The 16,466-nt window shown below is 45.4% G+C and overlaps 2 long non-coding RNA genes and 1 other non-coding gene across 4 annotated transcripts; 1 reads left to right on the top strand and 2 right to left on the bottom strand.

Moving 5' to 3' along the window:
- Positions 1–2,914: 2,914 nt before the first annotated feature.
- LOC102550575 (uncharacterized) lies at positions 2,915–9,106 on the bottom strand. Its single transcript, XR_015676620.1, has 2 exons — positions 6,371–9,106; positions 2,915–3,767 (listed from the first exon to the last, which is right to left on the bottom strand). It is a non-coding gene; the product is annotated as an uncharacterized LOC102550575 (long non-coding RNA).
- Trnaq-cug4 (transfer RNA glutamine (anticodon CUG) 4) lies at positions 8,332–8,403 on the bottom strand. The gene has a single exon. It is a non-coding gene; the product is annotated as a tRNA-Gln (tRNA).
- Positions 8,501–12,262, top strand: LOC147996440 (uncharacterized). 2 transcript variants are annotated; one of them, XR_015676621.1, is made up of 3 exons: positions 8,501–8,585; positions 8,813–9,044; positions 9,951–12,262. It is a non-coding gene; the product is annotated as an uncharacterized LOC147996440 (long non-coding RNA). The 2 variants fall into 2 exon arrangements; XR_015676622.1 differs by having other exon boundaries at positions 9,825–10,300.
- The last annotated feature ends 4,204 nt before the right edge of the window (positions 12,263–16,466 follow it).

Below are 16,466 nucleotides of genomic sequence, written 5' to 3'. Positions count from 1 at the left end.
TCTAGAGACCCAAAGGACAGCATTGGAACTGCAGTTAATGTTTTCTACTCAAAATATGCAGACATTAGGTCTAAGTGTTCTCAGCAATACTTATACACAATGCAACAGAAAGGATAGACAGACTGGGCTGGGAGAAGGCTCAGTGGGTAGAGGAGCTTGCCAACAAGCCATGACATCCTGAACAGTGGAAGAAGAGAACCGAGTGCTTCAAGTTACCTTTGACCTCCGCACACATGACCACAGGCATACATAATAAGTAAATAAATAAAGGTAATAAAAAGTCAGATATACTAATAGCTCACTGTAGCAATAGTTCATCATATATACACATCATATATATATGTATGTATGTGTATGTCAGAGTAGATATATTGTCAATATATTCAATTTCAATATAAAACCTTTCCAAGATAGTTAAATATTGACAATACAAAGCATATAGCAAAGATACAAAAATCCATATACTGAATGTGGGATTTGGGGAGTTTTTGTATGCTTTAAAAAAAAGTCTGTTTATTTCTCCAATGGCCTCAGGAGGAAGGAGGAGGCAGAGGAAGAGGAGGAGGAAGATGAAATACCACCCCTCTCAATTTTAGCTTACTAGGGGGAAGTGATTAATGCTTTGTCAACCTTAGTCAGACTCCTTCTGAGGTCACCAGTGCAGAAAGGCCATACCACCTGTGCTTGCACCGTCAGAGCCCTATATGCCTTGACCTTTGATTCTGAAACCTCAGCTGCTCTAACCTCGTGGTCCACACTTGTATAAACCTTCTCCAATCTTCTACTTGGGTTCACTGGTCCCTGGTCATTTAGAGTTACGTAGAACCCACCATCATCATCATCTTCTTCATCATCAGTGTCAACACATGGAGTCGTTCAATATGGTCCCTTCTCACGGCACACCCTGACATCATACACACAGCTTATTTTAAAGCCTTAGTGGGCTACACCGCCTTGAAATGCGTGAAGTGGAGCCACTTAGCGACCGTCTGGCTCTTATTCAATAAGGGGAAATACTGTGTTATCTGTTAAGCCATCCAGCGTATCCGACATCCTACCCCATCCCACTATTGGGTTTTTCAAGTCCTTAAGCCAACTGCTGTGAGTGACCCTTTTCTCTCTTACAGCTCTCATGAGCAATCTGTCTGAATGCTGCAGCTCCTATACAACACATGCATTAACCAGTTAGAGATGCCAAAAAGAAGAGATGCTTCAATTCCTTGCCCACAGCAAGGTCAGCATGTGGAAATCTGGAAAGCTTCTACTCTTAGCCTAGACTATTCATTCTAATAAGCATCCCACATGACACTCTCCTTCCTGTGAGGCTACTGCCTGCTGCCCAGATGCTAAGTCACATCAGGTCTAGCCTCTCCCCAGGGTGTTTCTCCTCTCTTCCTGCTCAGTCAGGCCTGGTCCCTGAAGGCTCCAGATGCAGAGGACAGCAGGACACCAGGACAAAGGTCCCTTTCCTGGTGGAGTATCATGTGAGCTGGGTACCTGGAGGCATCTTGGGGTAAGGAAGTCCTGTGGCCACTTCACCCAGCTGAGCTTTAAGATTAGATGCTCAGCTAACCCGTGCCCTTGTCAGTTGCTCTTGGTAGCCCTACCTGAAGGCTGTCAGGGCCACCCTGGGTAAGGAGGGCCTTTAAATTCTGTCTGAGGAAGAAGAGTGCCTCTCTCCCTTTAACTGACCTTAACTGCCCTAATTGGGTCAGCTGTCATGCTTGAGTTTCAGTTGGAAAACTGAATTCCCTTAGGTAGGAAAGAAAGGAAAATACATAATTAAATCCCAGTGAATAAAAGGTTATTAGAACGTTGACAGAAGCTAGGCGATGGTGGTGCATGCCTTTAATCTCAGCACTCAGGAGGCAGAAACAGGCAGGTCTCTGTGAGTTCAAACCCAGGCTGCTCTACAGAGTTCCAGGACAGTCAGGGCTGTAGAGAGACATCCTGTTCTGGCTAGAATATAAACACACCCTTAATACTCACCTTTAATCCCAAACAACGAAGGTAAAGTTAGTTTGCAGAAGGAAACACCCATGTTTGAAAGTGATGTCTAATAGAGTGGCAGAAAGTGACAAACCAGAGAAAGATTTGACAGACTAGGAAACGGTCAACACTCATGAGAAGAGAGGGGAAGGGGAGGTACTTAAGGGAGAGACAGACAGCACAGGAGGAAGAGGGTACAGTACAAGAACACAGGAAAGTTCCTGGACAGCAGTGCAGTGGAGTTAAGGGGGAGAGTAGAGCTGCAGAGAGGGAGAAGGAGGCAGTTTAACTGGGAGAGTTGTGCACAGACACATTGAAGAGAGAACAAGCTAGACACAGGTACAGACAGATGAGCAAGAAAATGAGAAGAAGCCAGAGGATTAGAAAAGAGTGCTAGAGTTAGTTTGAAGCCAAGCCAAGCAATTCAGAGGCAGAGAGAAAAGCCAGTTTGAATCAGTCAGTGTGGAGAAGAGTTTGAGGCAGAACGCTGAGTTGACCAGCCAGCCGGAACTCAGAAAGAACTAGGAAGAGGTGGACTTACGTAGCAGTAAGTCTCAGGCTGAAAACATTCTAGTCCTAGACTAGACGGAATGGAGACTAGAAGCCTCCAGGACTAGGCCGAGGTTAGCAGAGGGAGGCGGAGAGCCCCAGATGACATTAAATCATCAGGCCAATAAAAGTTACTTTAAAACAAACAAAAACCATTGCTAGATACACTATGAGGATATCTCCTGAATTTTTCAAAAGTAAGTTCTTGGCCTTGTCCAGTAATTTTAATTGTTAATTATACTACATAGGGTGGGTTTCTGGAGACCAGTAGACTGCAAGAGTTCTTGTACTCTGCAGGTTTTTTTCCTTGAATACTACCCCTGCAGTAGTCAGGGTTCTCTAGAGGAACGGGACCTATAGGATGAATACACATATATACACACATATAGTTTATTTTTTGGCTTATGTTAAAATAGTGACCGTAACTATCTCACATCCAAGGGATCAAGAACCTGTGGTGGAGGTTGGGCGCTGTGGCATTTCCAATCTGGTTACTCTTCCCTGTTTACTTGACTGGATTCACAGCCACCTAGAAGACACACTTCTGGGTTTGCCCCTGAGGGAGTTTTCTAGAGAGGTTTAATGGGAAAATGGAATATCCAGAAGGCATGGCCCAGATTGAAGGTGGATCTTCCCACCTCAAAAGATCCAGATTGAAAGTGGGTCTTCCCACTTCAAATGCCCGTCACGGGTGGATCTAGCCACTTGGATTTTGGTTCATTCCAGATGTAGTCAAGTTGACAACCAAGAACAGCCATCCCACCACCCATTTCTGGGCCCTTCCTGCTCCTCTAGCTCCTCCCTGTGTGGCTGTCTAAACATGACCTGTGAGTACAACATGAAGGTCGGTCATGAAGGACCGTCAACTGTGGGGTACCGTCTGGAGAGACTTTTCAGGTCCTTTTTGTACCCAAATTCCAGGATCCAGAGTCCACCGCTGCCTCTAAGCCTTCATCCGCATCTCATTACTAAGATGGGCCTGTTGGTTCCTGCTGTTGACGTCTCACCTGCTGGACTTAGAATTTCAAGCTCCTTTCAGTGTGAACTGGTGAATTCTGTACACTCCAAGAGCTCAGCACACACCCCGCCAAGCTTCGTTAACTTAGAGGCCAAGCTCTCCAAATAAGTAGAGATTTTTGTCTGTGTGGACAGGGCAAAAAAGTGGCAGAACAGGTGCTGCTTTATTCTATTTCCAGCAGGACGAAGGTCACCGCTTGTCAACCATTTGCCTGTCAGAGAGTAAAGAGTTTAGCTCTATGTCCACATACCTCCCACCACCCTCTGCTCCTGTTTTCACTGCAAATATTAAAAAAATTGTTTTAATTCTTTATAACTTATTTGGTCTAAACTTTGAAAATACACACAAAGTCAAAATAAATGGATTGTAAAGTAAAACTCCAAGGCCATCCTTGGCAGCACAGTGAGACTGGATCACACTGGACTTAACAGAGTCAAAAATAAGAAAGAAGGAAAGAAAGAAAGAAAGAAAGAAAGAAAGAAAGAAAGAAAGAAAGAAAGAAAGGAAGGAAGGAAGGAAGGAAGGAAGGAAGGAAGAAAGGAGAGGAAGGAGAGGAAGGAAGAAAGGAGGGAGCCTGTAGTCAAAAAAGTAGTCCCTTTGCAGAAAAGTTCATCCACACCTGAAATGGATGGTTTCAACGAGGTTTTGGATTTTTGATCTGGGGCTGTATCTGTCACCTACTTTGAACTGATGTCATGGTTAGATGGAACTGAAGAACCTTAGGGGAGAAAATGATCTTTCTTTATACTGGGGAGAGACAGCTCAATGTCTTCCTCAACCTGAGTCTGTCACCTAAGAACACCCAGGAAGTGTTCTATGAAAGAGGTCCTTGGGGATCAAAATGCTACTAAGGGAGCTAACGAGATGTCTTAGCCACTAAGAGTTTGCTGCTCTTGTCAAGGACCAGAGTTCAGTTCCCAGCATCCATGTAAGACCGCTCAGAACTGAGGTAACTCCATCACCAGGGGACCTGACACCTTCTTAAATATAGATACAAATAATAAATATTAAAGTAACAGGTTCCCACTTTACTCTTTCCAAGTTTTAATTCTTAAGAATCTCCAAATTAGAGGATGTGAAAACTTTCACAAGTGCATATTCATTTAAACCTTACCAGCGTTTGAACCAAATCTTCCTGGAAAATGTAAAGAAAATGCTGTCTAAAATGGCAGTGTGCCTACCACCTCATCGGTGACCTTAACCTGGGGATGGTGTGAAGCAATACAGTTAGAGAGGAAACAGCAGGTGGAAGGAAGAGTGGATCCGGAAAATATGAGGGCAAGGAAGTGGGGGCGGGGGGTGACAGGGACAGCCATGAATGTGTAGAGAGCACTATTTTCTCCTTAAGTCCAATGCCCTGCTCCTGACCATCACTCTGGGTGGCATACCAAGGACACAGTGTGATCTGTAGGAGCTGTTTTGAGAAGCTCGTGGGTGACCAGGTCATGAAGATTCCAAGCACGAACTCACACACCGTTACGCCCCCCGTCGGGTGTTCGGGGTGCAGCAGTGTGGAGGCTGCAGGCACCAGGAGGCGGGAAACAGAATGTAGCTACCTGAGTGCCTACACCTTCTCCTACTCATCGCTAATAAGGGCAACTAGGGCTTTTCTTTGGACACACCTCTAGGTGGGCTTCTCTGGGAACCTACCCAAGTAAAACCACATTTTGTGTGCTTTCCTGGGGGCTTTTTCCCGGGGGCTCCGCAGGCAAGGAAGAAGGCTCTCTGTGGTTGTGAAATTCCTAAAATTTCAACAGTTGATTTTGGGGCTGGAGAGACGGGAGCATTGACTGTTCTTCCAGAGGTCCTGAGTTCAATTCCCAGCACACATGGTGACTCACAACCATCTGTAATGGAATCCGATGCCCTCTTCTGGTGTGTCTGAAGATGGCTACAGTGTACTTATTTAAATAAATCTTTTTTAAAAAAAAAAAAGTTAATTTCGCCTTTTGTGGCAGGACATTGCCTGTTTGGGGTTCACCCAAAAGATAGGGCCAAGAGAATACATATTCTTCCCCATCTTTTCCCGTAGCCCTTTCTATGTTGACTATCTTTGCCCCCCCCCCCAAACACACACCTCACCACACTGTCTCTCAGGAAAAGACAGTGTGTCAAGGAGGACTGGGGTTGGACCCTAAGCAGTGGGGAATGTTACAAGGGGAAGGCAGAAAGGAAAGCACAAAAATGAAGGGGGAAGGAGGGATTGGAGTCAGTGAATCAAATCCTGCTCCGGAAAATCATTGGAGGCCACTTGAGGGTTGGGACATAGACAGCTACAAAGAAAAAGCAAGGGAAGCTTAGGGCAGGGATTTTCCATCGCAAAAGAAAGCTCCAGCAACATGAACCAGGCTGGGGCCTTCCTAAGGGCCTAAAACGCCCTTCTTTGTGTCCAGTCCCATAAAAGTATTTGTTCTCATTCCAGAAGGGGAAAACTTAAAGAATAGGCAGCGTTGTGTTTTATAAAAAGAAAGAACCAGGAATATGTTTGGTAGAGTTGTGATATGGTGAGGTGGAAGAGGGCGCCTCTGCCAGCCCATGCTGAGGCACCCCTTCCCCCTGAGGGCCGTCATATAGTATAGAACAGCTTATTTAGGGCATGGGGAGGGGAGTGAGGTGGGGTGAGGGGTGGATTTGCAACCCTACAGCCAATCAGAAGCTGCTCAGCACAGTGATTTCATGGTGTGGTGGTGCAAATGTTAGACTCCGGATCCAGCGATCCGTGTTTGAATTTCAGTGGGAAATTTCCCACTTAGAGGAAACCAAAGTTGCTGTCTTTTACTGTGAAGCCTGAACCCGGCTTGAAGGCATACTCACTTTGTTTCCCTTCTGAGTCGGATATGATCCCAGTATCCCTGCTGCTCCTCTCTCCTGGTTCTTGCTCCTCAGGAGTCAGAGTCACAGAAATGCAGTTCTCATTTGCGGGAGCTCCGTGGAGAAAGTGCTGGCCAGTTCATCCTTGCAGGCCTAATTCCAGGCGTGTGTTATATATATGTTATATTGGTGGAGTGACTGTGTTCTTTATACTTACTGAGTGCAAACCGTGGGGGTGAAAAGGGCTTTCCCAGACTCCAGCATGTTTATTTCAAGTGTCCTCTTCGATGGCTAATCTTGGGTGGTCAACTTGACAGTGTGTCAAGGAAGAGAGAGCCTCATGTGGGGAGTTGCCTAGATCAAATTGTCTGGTGGGCATGTCTGTGGATCATTCTCTTTAATGTTAATTGGTGTAGGACGGCCCAGCCCACATTGGATGGTTCATACCTTAGGCAGGTATGCGTGAGCTGAATAAGAAAGCTGAGCCAGAGCCTGAGAGCAAGCCAGCAAGTAAGCTCTCTCCACACTTTCTACTTCAAGTTCCCACCTAAAGGTCCCGTCTTGACTCCCCTCCACGATCTATGAAACAAAATAAACCCTTTCCTACCCTAGCTGCTTTTGGTCAGAATGTTTTAAATCAGCAACAGAAAAGCAAACTAGAACACCCTCAAAATGTCTGTTCTGGAGCAGGCTGGTCCCCAACTCTGTAACAGGGAGGATTATGCAAGATCTATGGCAACTATTGTCTGTATTTTTTCTACCAGTGCCCTAAGGTATCCCTCAGAGATGGGGCAAGTAAGGGGCCTCAGGAAGCTTATGGGCGTTTCTCTTTCTATCTCAGGAGCTGGCCTGCATCGTTACTTCGGATCTTCACAGACTGTGGGCCCCGGTCAGAGTCCATAGAGGAATGGGATGTTTACCCCAGCATTCGGAACAAGAGCAGTCAGTACCCACTGAGTCACGGAGGATGGGCTTCCGCGGGTAGCAGAGGAGCCAATGAGCACTACCGAGAGAGGGAAGCTGTTGAGTAGCCAGAGAGGTTTACTTTCCTGAGAAACACCAACACAGATCTGAGGGGCTGAAGATCTTTCCATTCTGGCTCCTCAGGTTACCTGGGGGAGGGGACCGCCTTCTTGGCCAAAGCATTGGGACTTTTTTTTTCCCCAAATCTCCCTCACCTCTCTCGACCATCTCTGTGGCATTTCTTTTCAGGTCCCAGACTGAACTCTCTAAAAAAAAAGTTATACTTTTCAGTATTTCGCAACTACCCAAAATTCCAACCACAGGAAAACAATTATTTAAATTTCTCCAGGCGCCTATACGTGAAGACTATTTAAACCTTCCTCTTACATTCCCACGGCCTTCTCCAACGGAGTTTTCCTGGGGCAGAGCTCTGGGGCTGAAGCTTCAGCTGCTGACTTCGGGCTAGTGGCCCGGGGAGGAGCCACTGCGATCTAAGCTCAGCTTTTGATCTCAATTTAGAAAACTGCTGCGGCCTCTACTGGTTTCAATAGAATCTCAGAAGTTTAATGAACTGAAACGCATTGAAACTGCTCAAACCCAAGAAGGGCTAAGCTGGTTTAAATTCCCTTCAACAGATGCAGGAACAGGAGAGGGAGCGGCGGGTGTGTGGGAAGCCAGGACGTGGTACGCTGCCTCGCGGGTGTGGGAGATCTTTCGTCCCCAGGTCACCTGAAAACATGGCAGACCTGAGGGTCGCGGAGTCGCGGTATGGCAGCGAGCCCCGGGCCAGGCTGGTCGCAGAGGACAGGATATCCTATTGCGGTGTCGTGTTCAGGCAGCTACGGTGTGGATTGGTGTCTCTGAACGGAGAGATAGGACGCAAATGCGGCAGGCAATTGATCTAAGGCAGGTGTGATGCCAGGGCCTGCTCCCCTTTCCTTCCTGTGCTAAGTCAGGGATATGAACGGAAGGAAAATAGTTCCTGTGTGGACTAAAGAGATAGGTCCCACCGAGATTTGAACTCGGATCGCTGGATTCAGAGTCCAGAGTGCTCACCATTACACCATGGAACCATATATGTGGAGAGGCTTTGACTCACGATAGGTGACCAAATCCATTTTCGACTTCCATCGTGCCCACGATTTCTTCATCAAGCACTTTTCTTACAGTCAGGATCAGAGCACCCTAATTCACAACCGGAAGAATCGCACATACGATCGTTCTGTTCCGCTCTTGGCGTGTGGGGTGTAGCGGGGTAAGTGGCTCTCAGAGAATGAGAAAGTGGACTTAACACTTTGGGAGCAGGGAAGTGCAAGGCGGTTTGTTCCTATATAGCTGGTCTCTTGTTCTGATTTACAATCCCTTGCGCAGGCGCTCTCTGGCCCACCCCCCGGAAAAGGTTTATTTTGTTTGTAATTTTTCCCCCGTATTGTCCAGAAAGCTCTAATGATTTCTATCCCGATTCCCTAATTTCTCTTCCAGCCCTCACCTCTTTACTCCTTCTTAGTCCTTGTCTCTCTCTTTCGTGCTCCTCAACCCCCGGCGCAGCCCAGGCCACAAATCATCGGGAAGTTGCAGCCATGGGAAGAAAGGAAGGCGGGCCCCCTCTGGAGGAGCGTCGCAGCATCTCTGGTCAGAATGCTGTAGGGTCTGTACAGGAGACGGGGCGAAACGATCCGGGCAGCCCTTCGAGCCAGGGCAGCGCTGGCCTAAGGTGAGTACGGGACAGAGTCAGAGGTAGGGTCTCAGTGACGCTTCGCTGAATCGCCCGGAACTGCAAGATTGTGCTTGAGTACAGTGTTTCTTTCGAGCTGGTGGCAGCTCCTCTCAGCGCCCCCTCGTGGCTACATCAGCACGTGTACGGAGAGAGAACACGGGTCTTTGATGCCATTAAGATGAGGAGAAAACTGGGTGATACTTGCCACTTTAGAATGAAAAGGTCAGCAAACTACAGCTGAGATCGATGTAGGAGGGGAACACGCGCTTCCGTCCTGGCGTCAGGTGGTAGTTGAGAAAGCATCTACATTTTACTATTCAGAATGTGGGTGGTTTCCCAAATACAGTCCTAGAGATCACGGGAAAGCACATGACTGTGTCATAGACCCTTAAAACTGCTGCAGCTTAGACCTGCAAACACCGGATGGCACAGACTGTCCCACTCAGACCTCCACAGCTAACATCTGGCCACTACTAACTCTTTTTGTCTTTTGAGACACAGTCTCTTTGTAACAGCCCTGGCCGTCGTGGAACTTGCTTTGTAGACCAGGCTGGCACTGAACTCCCAGAGATTCTCTTGCCTCTGCCTCCTGAGCGATAGGATTAAAGGCGTTTGCCCCCACCCCCACCTACTAATTCTTTAATGGCGGACAGAGCTTTAGAGTCTGTGTGGGAGTAGACACTGAGGCCATGGATTTTCCTTGGACTGGGTTATATTAGTTTCAATAGGTGCTGAGGTTTGGATTATAAATCTTCAATACCCCTCGCTTCTCCTAAGGTTCGTGTGAAGACTAGGCTCCAGCACTTTTGAGCACAGATTTCATCAAGGGAGTATTAGGAAACGCAGCCTGCTGGGAGAAAGTGGGTCAGCGAGGGGCAACTTTGAATTGTATGCCTTGTACAGGTTTCTTTCTCTCATTCTCCCTCTTCCCTCAACTCCTGACGGCCATGGACGGAGCATCTCCACAGGGCCATATGCTCCCTGCTCTGACATGCATTGACTGTGGTAAAGATCCTGCCTCACCTTGGGTTGACAGCAAGGTGCCAGCCAAGCACGGGCAGGAACCTCTGAGATCACCAGACCAAAGAAACCTTTTCATGCTTCGTTCTCAAAAAATAACAGCAGGGAATTGCAGCTTCGGTTGTTTTCTGGTCAATAGTGGTTGTCCTGGGGCAGCCTAGAGGAGTAGAATTTAATTTTTCTCAAATTATCCTTTTATTAAATGAGTACAAAGCAAATAGATTCATGTATTTAAAAAGAGAAAAATAAGAAAAAATAAGAAAGATGGCTCAACTGTTCCCAAATATGGAAATAATTTAATCTGGAAAGAAGAGTTTCTCCAAGGAGAAAGTCCTGAATATGTGACAGACACATATTCCTGGGAAGATTCGGGGAATACAGCTCCGACTTCCTGTGGCTGCTTGGAGATTAAAAGATGGTTTAGCCAAAACCATCCAATGGAAAAAAGATAGCATTTTCAGCAAATGGTGCTGGTTCAACTGGAGGGCAACATGTAGAAGAATGCAGATCAATCCATGCTTATCACCCTGTACAAAGCTTAAGTCCAAGTGGATCAAGGACCTCCACATCAAACCAGACACACTCAAACTAATAGAAGAAAAACTAGGGAAGCATCTGGAACACATGGGCACTGGAAAAAATTTCCTGAACAAAACACCAATGGCTTATGCTCTAAGATCAAGAATCGACAAATGGGATCTCATAAAACTGCAAAGCTTCTGTAAGGCAAAGGACACTGTGGTTAGGACAAAACGGCAACCAACAGATTGGGAAAAGATCTTTACCAATCCTACAACAGATAGAGGCCTTATATCCAAAATATACAAAGAACTCAAGAAGTTAGACCGCAGGGAAACAAATAACCCTATTAAAAAATGGGGTTCAGAGCTAAACAAAGAATTCACAGCTGAGGAATGCTGAATGGCTGAGAAACACCTAAAGAAATGTTCAACATCTTTAGTCATAAGGGAAATGCAAATCAAAACAACCCTGAGATTTCACCTCACACCAGTGAGAATGGCTAAGATCAAAAACTCAGGTGACAGCAGATGCTGGCGTGGATGTGGAGAAAGAGGAACACTCCTCCATTGTTGGTGGGATTGCAGACTGGTAAAACCATTCTGGAAATCAGTCTGGAGGTTCCTCAGAAAATTGGACATTGAACTGCCTGAGGATCCAGCTATACCTCTCTTGGGCATATACCCAAAAGATGCCCCAACATATAAAAAAGACACGTGCTCCACTATGTTCATTGCAGCCTTATTTATAATAGCCAGAAGCTGGAAAGAACCCAGATGCCCTTCAACAGAGGAATGGATACAGAAAATGTGGTACATCTACACAATGGAATATTACTCAGCTATCAAAAACAACGACTTTATGAAATTCGTAGGCAAATGGTTGGAACTGGAAAATATCATCCTGAGTGAGCTAACCCAATCACAGAAAGACATACATGGTATGCACTCATTGATAAGTGGCTATTAGCCCAAATGCTTGAATTACCCTAGATCCCTAGAACAAACGAAATTCAAGATGGATGATCAAAATGTGAATGCTTCACTCCTTCTTTAAATGAGGAAAAAGAATACCCTTGGCAGGGAACGGAGAGGCAAAGATTAAAACAGAGACTGAAGGAACACCCATTCAGAGCCTGCCCCACATGTGGCCCATACATATACAGCCACCCAATTAGACAAGATGGATGAAGCAAAGAAGTGCAGACCGACAGGAGCCGGATGTAGATCGCTCCTGAGAGACACAGCCAGAATACAGCAAATACAGAGGCGAATGCCAGCAGCAAACCACTGAACTGAGAATAGGTCCCCCGTTGAAGGAATCAGAGAAAGAACTGGAAGAGCTTGAAGGGGCTCGAGACCCCATATGTACAACAATGTCAAGCAACCAGAGCTTCCAGGGACTAAGCCACTACCTAAAGACTATACATGGACTGACTCTGGACTCTGACCCCATAGGTATCAATGAATATCCTAGTAAGAGCACCAGTGGAAGGGGAAGCCCTGGGTCCTGCTAAGACTGAACCCCCAGTGAACTAGACTGGTGGGGGGAGGGCGGCAATGGGAGGAGGGTTGGGAGGGGAACACCCATAAGGAAGGAGAGGGGGGAGGGGGATGTTTGCCCGGAAACCGGGAAAGGGAATAACACTCGAAATGTATATAAGAAATACTCAAGTTAATAAAAAAAATTAAAAAAAAAAAGATGGTTTAGGCACGTGGCTTAGAGCCTCTATAGGAAACTCTCCCAGCCTTCTTCTACCCACCTCTCAATGCCACTGTCTTCTTATATTTGAGAAGTGGGACTTGAATTAATGATTTCATGATTGAACTTGATTTCCCACATTTATGATGACTTAGCTGCCCCCAAAACTCAGGACCACTGAAGAAGGGAGGCAGAAAGATCATAACAGCCAGTGGACAGGGAGGACCAAGTCAACTGTCTTCGGGACATGACAGAACCCATGAACTCACAGTATCTGCATTTGCCAGACCAAGGCAGTGCTCTAGAGTGAAACGGGAAGGCCTTATGAGCCCCCATCCCTGGCTTAGAAGCTATTGGCAGTTGATAGCTTCTGGGGGGAGAACAGTGCGGCTCCTGGAGGTCTACCACACCCATTTGGATGGTCCAAAAATCCATGGGTATACAGGCAGCATAAATTAAGTGCCATGAGATTAAAAAGAAAACAGACAAGTTGCGAGAGAGGGAGGAGTTGGGGATGGATTTGGGAGCACTTGGGGATGAATACGATCAAAATATACCATATTTGTGTGCAAAGTTTAAAGAATAAAAGTATTACTTTTAAAAATGACCCAGGGCTGGAGAGATAAGTCAGTTGGTAAAGTGCCTCTGGGGTAGATTGAAGTCCCAAGTTTGGATCCCTAGCAAAACACCTGACATGGCAGCATGTTCCGTGTTCCCTGCCAGTGTAGAATGGGGGCGGGGCAGACAGGACGGTCACTGGGGCTTGTGGACCAGCTAGTCATTTGCAATAAGTGAGCTCCAGGTTCTCTGAGGGACTCAGTCTGAAAATCTAAAGTGGACAGCAATAGAGAGAAATATCTGCAAAAGTGGCCCTTTTATCTTGGGGTACCCAACAGCTGTCTGATTAGACAGACATGTGGCCTCCTCAGCAGGAGGATATTCATGCCTCATACTGTAAACTTAGCTACTTATGTCTGGGGAAGTCCCAGAGGAGCTACTACTGCCAGGTTCCTGAACTAATATAATCTTACTGTTTTCTTTTTCTTTCTTTTTTTTTTTTCGAACCCAGGGCCTTGAGCTTGCTAGGCAAGTGCTCTACCACTGAGCTAAATCCTCAACCCCTTCTTTTTCTTTTTTAATGATTTATTTATTATATATAAGTACACTGTATGTAGCTATCTTCAGACACACCAGAAGAGGGCATCAGATCTCTTTACAGATGGTTGTGAGCCACCATGTGGTTTCTGGGATTTGAACTCAGGACCTCTGGAAGAGCAGTCAATGCTCTTAACCACTGAGCCATCTCTCCAGCCCATCTTACTGTTTTCTAAATACCTGTCCTTATCCTCACAGGTAATTGTAGCTTTCACCCACCCCCACTTCAAACAAGCTTGTTTTTGGGAAAGATGGAGATAATTACAGAGATAAGCAACTGGTGAAAATGAAGAAAGTTAGGGGCTGTGGTGACATCTGGTAACATCTGTATCACAACCCCTACACTTAAGGTTCAACGGAGATTACAGAGAAGGGAGCAGAACAGTTGGTTGTGAGAAACAGAGGCTTGGGGTATTTACTGTTAGATAGCATTCCCTAGACACGACAGAGAAGATGTACCCATGACTATCAATTTGGTTGCCAGAACAAGCATGATGACACCAGTTGACATGCCAAACATATCCCACATGGGCTCTCCCCTAGATGAAAAGCTACAGTAGCCAGTGGCTGCTGACAGAGGGAGGATCAGTTTCTTCCAGGAATGAGTGTTCATATAGGAGCTCCAATCCCAAGTGGTCATCCCAGCACATACCTAGGAGCAAAGGTAACTTGGCTCAGTAGAATGAATGTGTGTGTGTGTGTGTGTGTGTGTGTGTGTGTGTTACATATATATATATATATATATATATATATATATATATATATATATATATATATATATATATAAACAAACAATAAAGTAAGGGGTCATGAATCTTGAAAGGCAGCCACGGGTGGATGAGGAGTGTGGATGATATAGACACGCTGTTCACATATAAAATCTAAACAAAACCCAAAAAACCTGCCTTTTACATTAAAAGAAATCTATTGTATATAATATCAGTGTAAGAGGCCCTTAGATCTGCGGCCAGTATCACAGCGATTAAAGCGTGAAATGTTATTGATTGGAGTATGAGGCACTAAGATGAATGTTGTCCCACTCTCTCCTTCCTTCTACACACTCAATCCCCTCAAAGCCCCTGTTCTGTAAGCTTGCCTCTAGACTTCACTGACTACTTAAGTGAAAGGTCATTACTAATGTGTTGTGGTAAATATTAATTGGGGGTTTCTGCCCCATCCTAGATAATTCAGTTCCCAACCCTTTTTATTTATAATAATCCTTAAAGTACTAGAGCTGGGCAGATGTCAGCCCTCTACGCTAATTTGCCTACTCCCCTGTCTGTAACCCTGAAATATCACTTGCCAGGTTCCGCCTGGGCCACTGCTACTCCAACCGGCCAGTCTTCATGGCTCCAAGCTCACAATCTACCTACCAAGAGTCCCTTCTTCCATGTCCTTCTTCTCTCCTATAGCCCCTGACCGAGACCCTAAGCCCCTGAACTGCAGCCCTGCCTACCTCTCTTCTGCCCAGCCGAGGTTTACACAACAAAAGGTGATATAGTGAGAGCAACCAGGTCTTTCGGTATAAAATTTAGCATTTGAATATAAGCAGCAGCACATCAACCACCTACACTAAGAACTAATTTTTACTGGCATTCCTTAGGTGTTTCTCACCAAACCTACTGGAGCCAAGTTGAAGCAACAAAGTCATGAATTAAGAAAATAGTTCCCGAAAGTTCTTTTATTTCCTTGATTACATTCCTAGATTACCACCATATCTGCCATTTCACTCCGTGTACAACAATAGGAAATTCCTTAAATGTTTTTCAGCCTTGTACAAAATGTATACACACACACACACACACACACACACACACACACCACACACACGGAGAGGACAGGGAGGCAGGGAAGGGGGAGGGGGTGTATAAAATGGAATTGGAAGTGATATTGTCTGTTCATATATGATGTAATATAAAATACAGAAAGCCTTAAGGATTACACACATACACAAATTAAATTTAACAAAATGACAAGATAGAAAAATCATCAAACAAAAAAATCAATGTTTTATAACATTTTATAACATTTATAACTTTTTACTATATAAAAATTTTTAAGTTTTATTTATTTAATGTATATGATACACTGTCACTGTCTTCAGACACACCAGAAGAGGGCATCAGATCCCATTGCAGATGTGAGCCACCATGTGAATGCTGGGACTTGAACTCAGGACCTCTAGAAGAACAGTCAGTAATCTTAACCACTGAGCTATCTCTCCAGCCCCATAAAATTTTATATATAACTTTACTATATAAAATTAATAAGTCCACTTATGGTAGCCTGAAATGAGTAAAACATGAGCCAAAAGACCCCAAAGCTCCATATCACAGAACCTAGAAAATGTGAGGTCACCCTATGCTCATGAACAAGATATGCTGTCCCTTTGTACCAACAGTACTGTCAAGTGAGCAGTATTACCAGCAAGTGACCAACACTACTCAAAGTGATCAGCACGTTCAATGTAACCTCTCAAATCCCAGGGTTGTTTTTTTTTTTTTCAGAAATAGAGAAAAAAATCCATCTTACATTCACACAGACCCTCATGAGAGATTCAGAACTGCCCAAAAAGCATCCTCGGATCAAAGTAATATGTTGACATCAAAAAACAGCTTGCAGGAGTTGGTTCTCCCATTCCCTGTAGAGTCTGAGGACCAAATTCAGGTCACCAAGCTTGGTGGCAAGTGCCTTTCTTTACTTGTGGAACCATCTCCCTGGTCCAAAAGAACACTATGAAAGAACCCCACTGAAAGTAAAGGACTTTGAGCGGCTCATGACACGGGAACTGCCACAGAAACAAAAGGTGAGGTGGGGACTGGAAGGATACAACAAAAGAAAGCCACAAAGCCTAGAGACGGTAGAAAGCACCTGGCAACCCAAGTTTGACCCTCACAGAGTTCTGGCACCCCCTGTGGTCGTTTCTGTGACCAGAACATACAGCTTTTGGAACATTCTTTCACAAGCAAGACCCCCTGCTGTCTACTCTGTAGGCCATCTCCAGACTGGACTGTTGTGCAGTTA

Source organism: Rattus norvegicus, chromosome 2 (assembly GCF_021556685.1).
Source record: "Rattus norvegicus strain SHRSP/BbbUtx chromosome 2, alternate assembly SHRSP_T2T, whole genome shotgun sequence".
Classification (NCBI taxonomy): Eukaryota; Metazoa; Chordata; class Mammalia; order Rodentia; family Muridae; genus Rattus; species Rattus norvegicus.
Note: the sequence above shows the minus strand (reverse complement) of the source record. Positions and strands in the feature narration are given on the sequence as shown.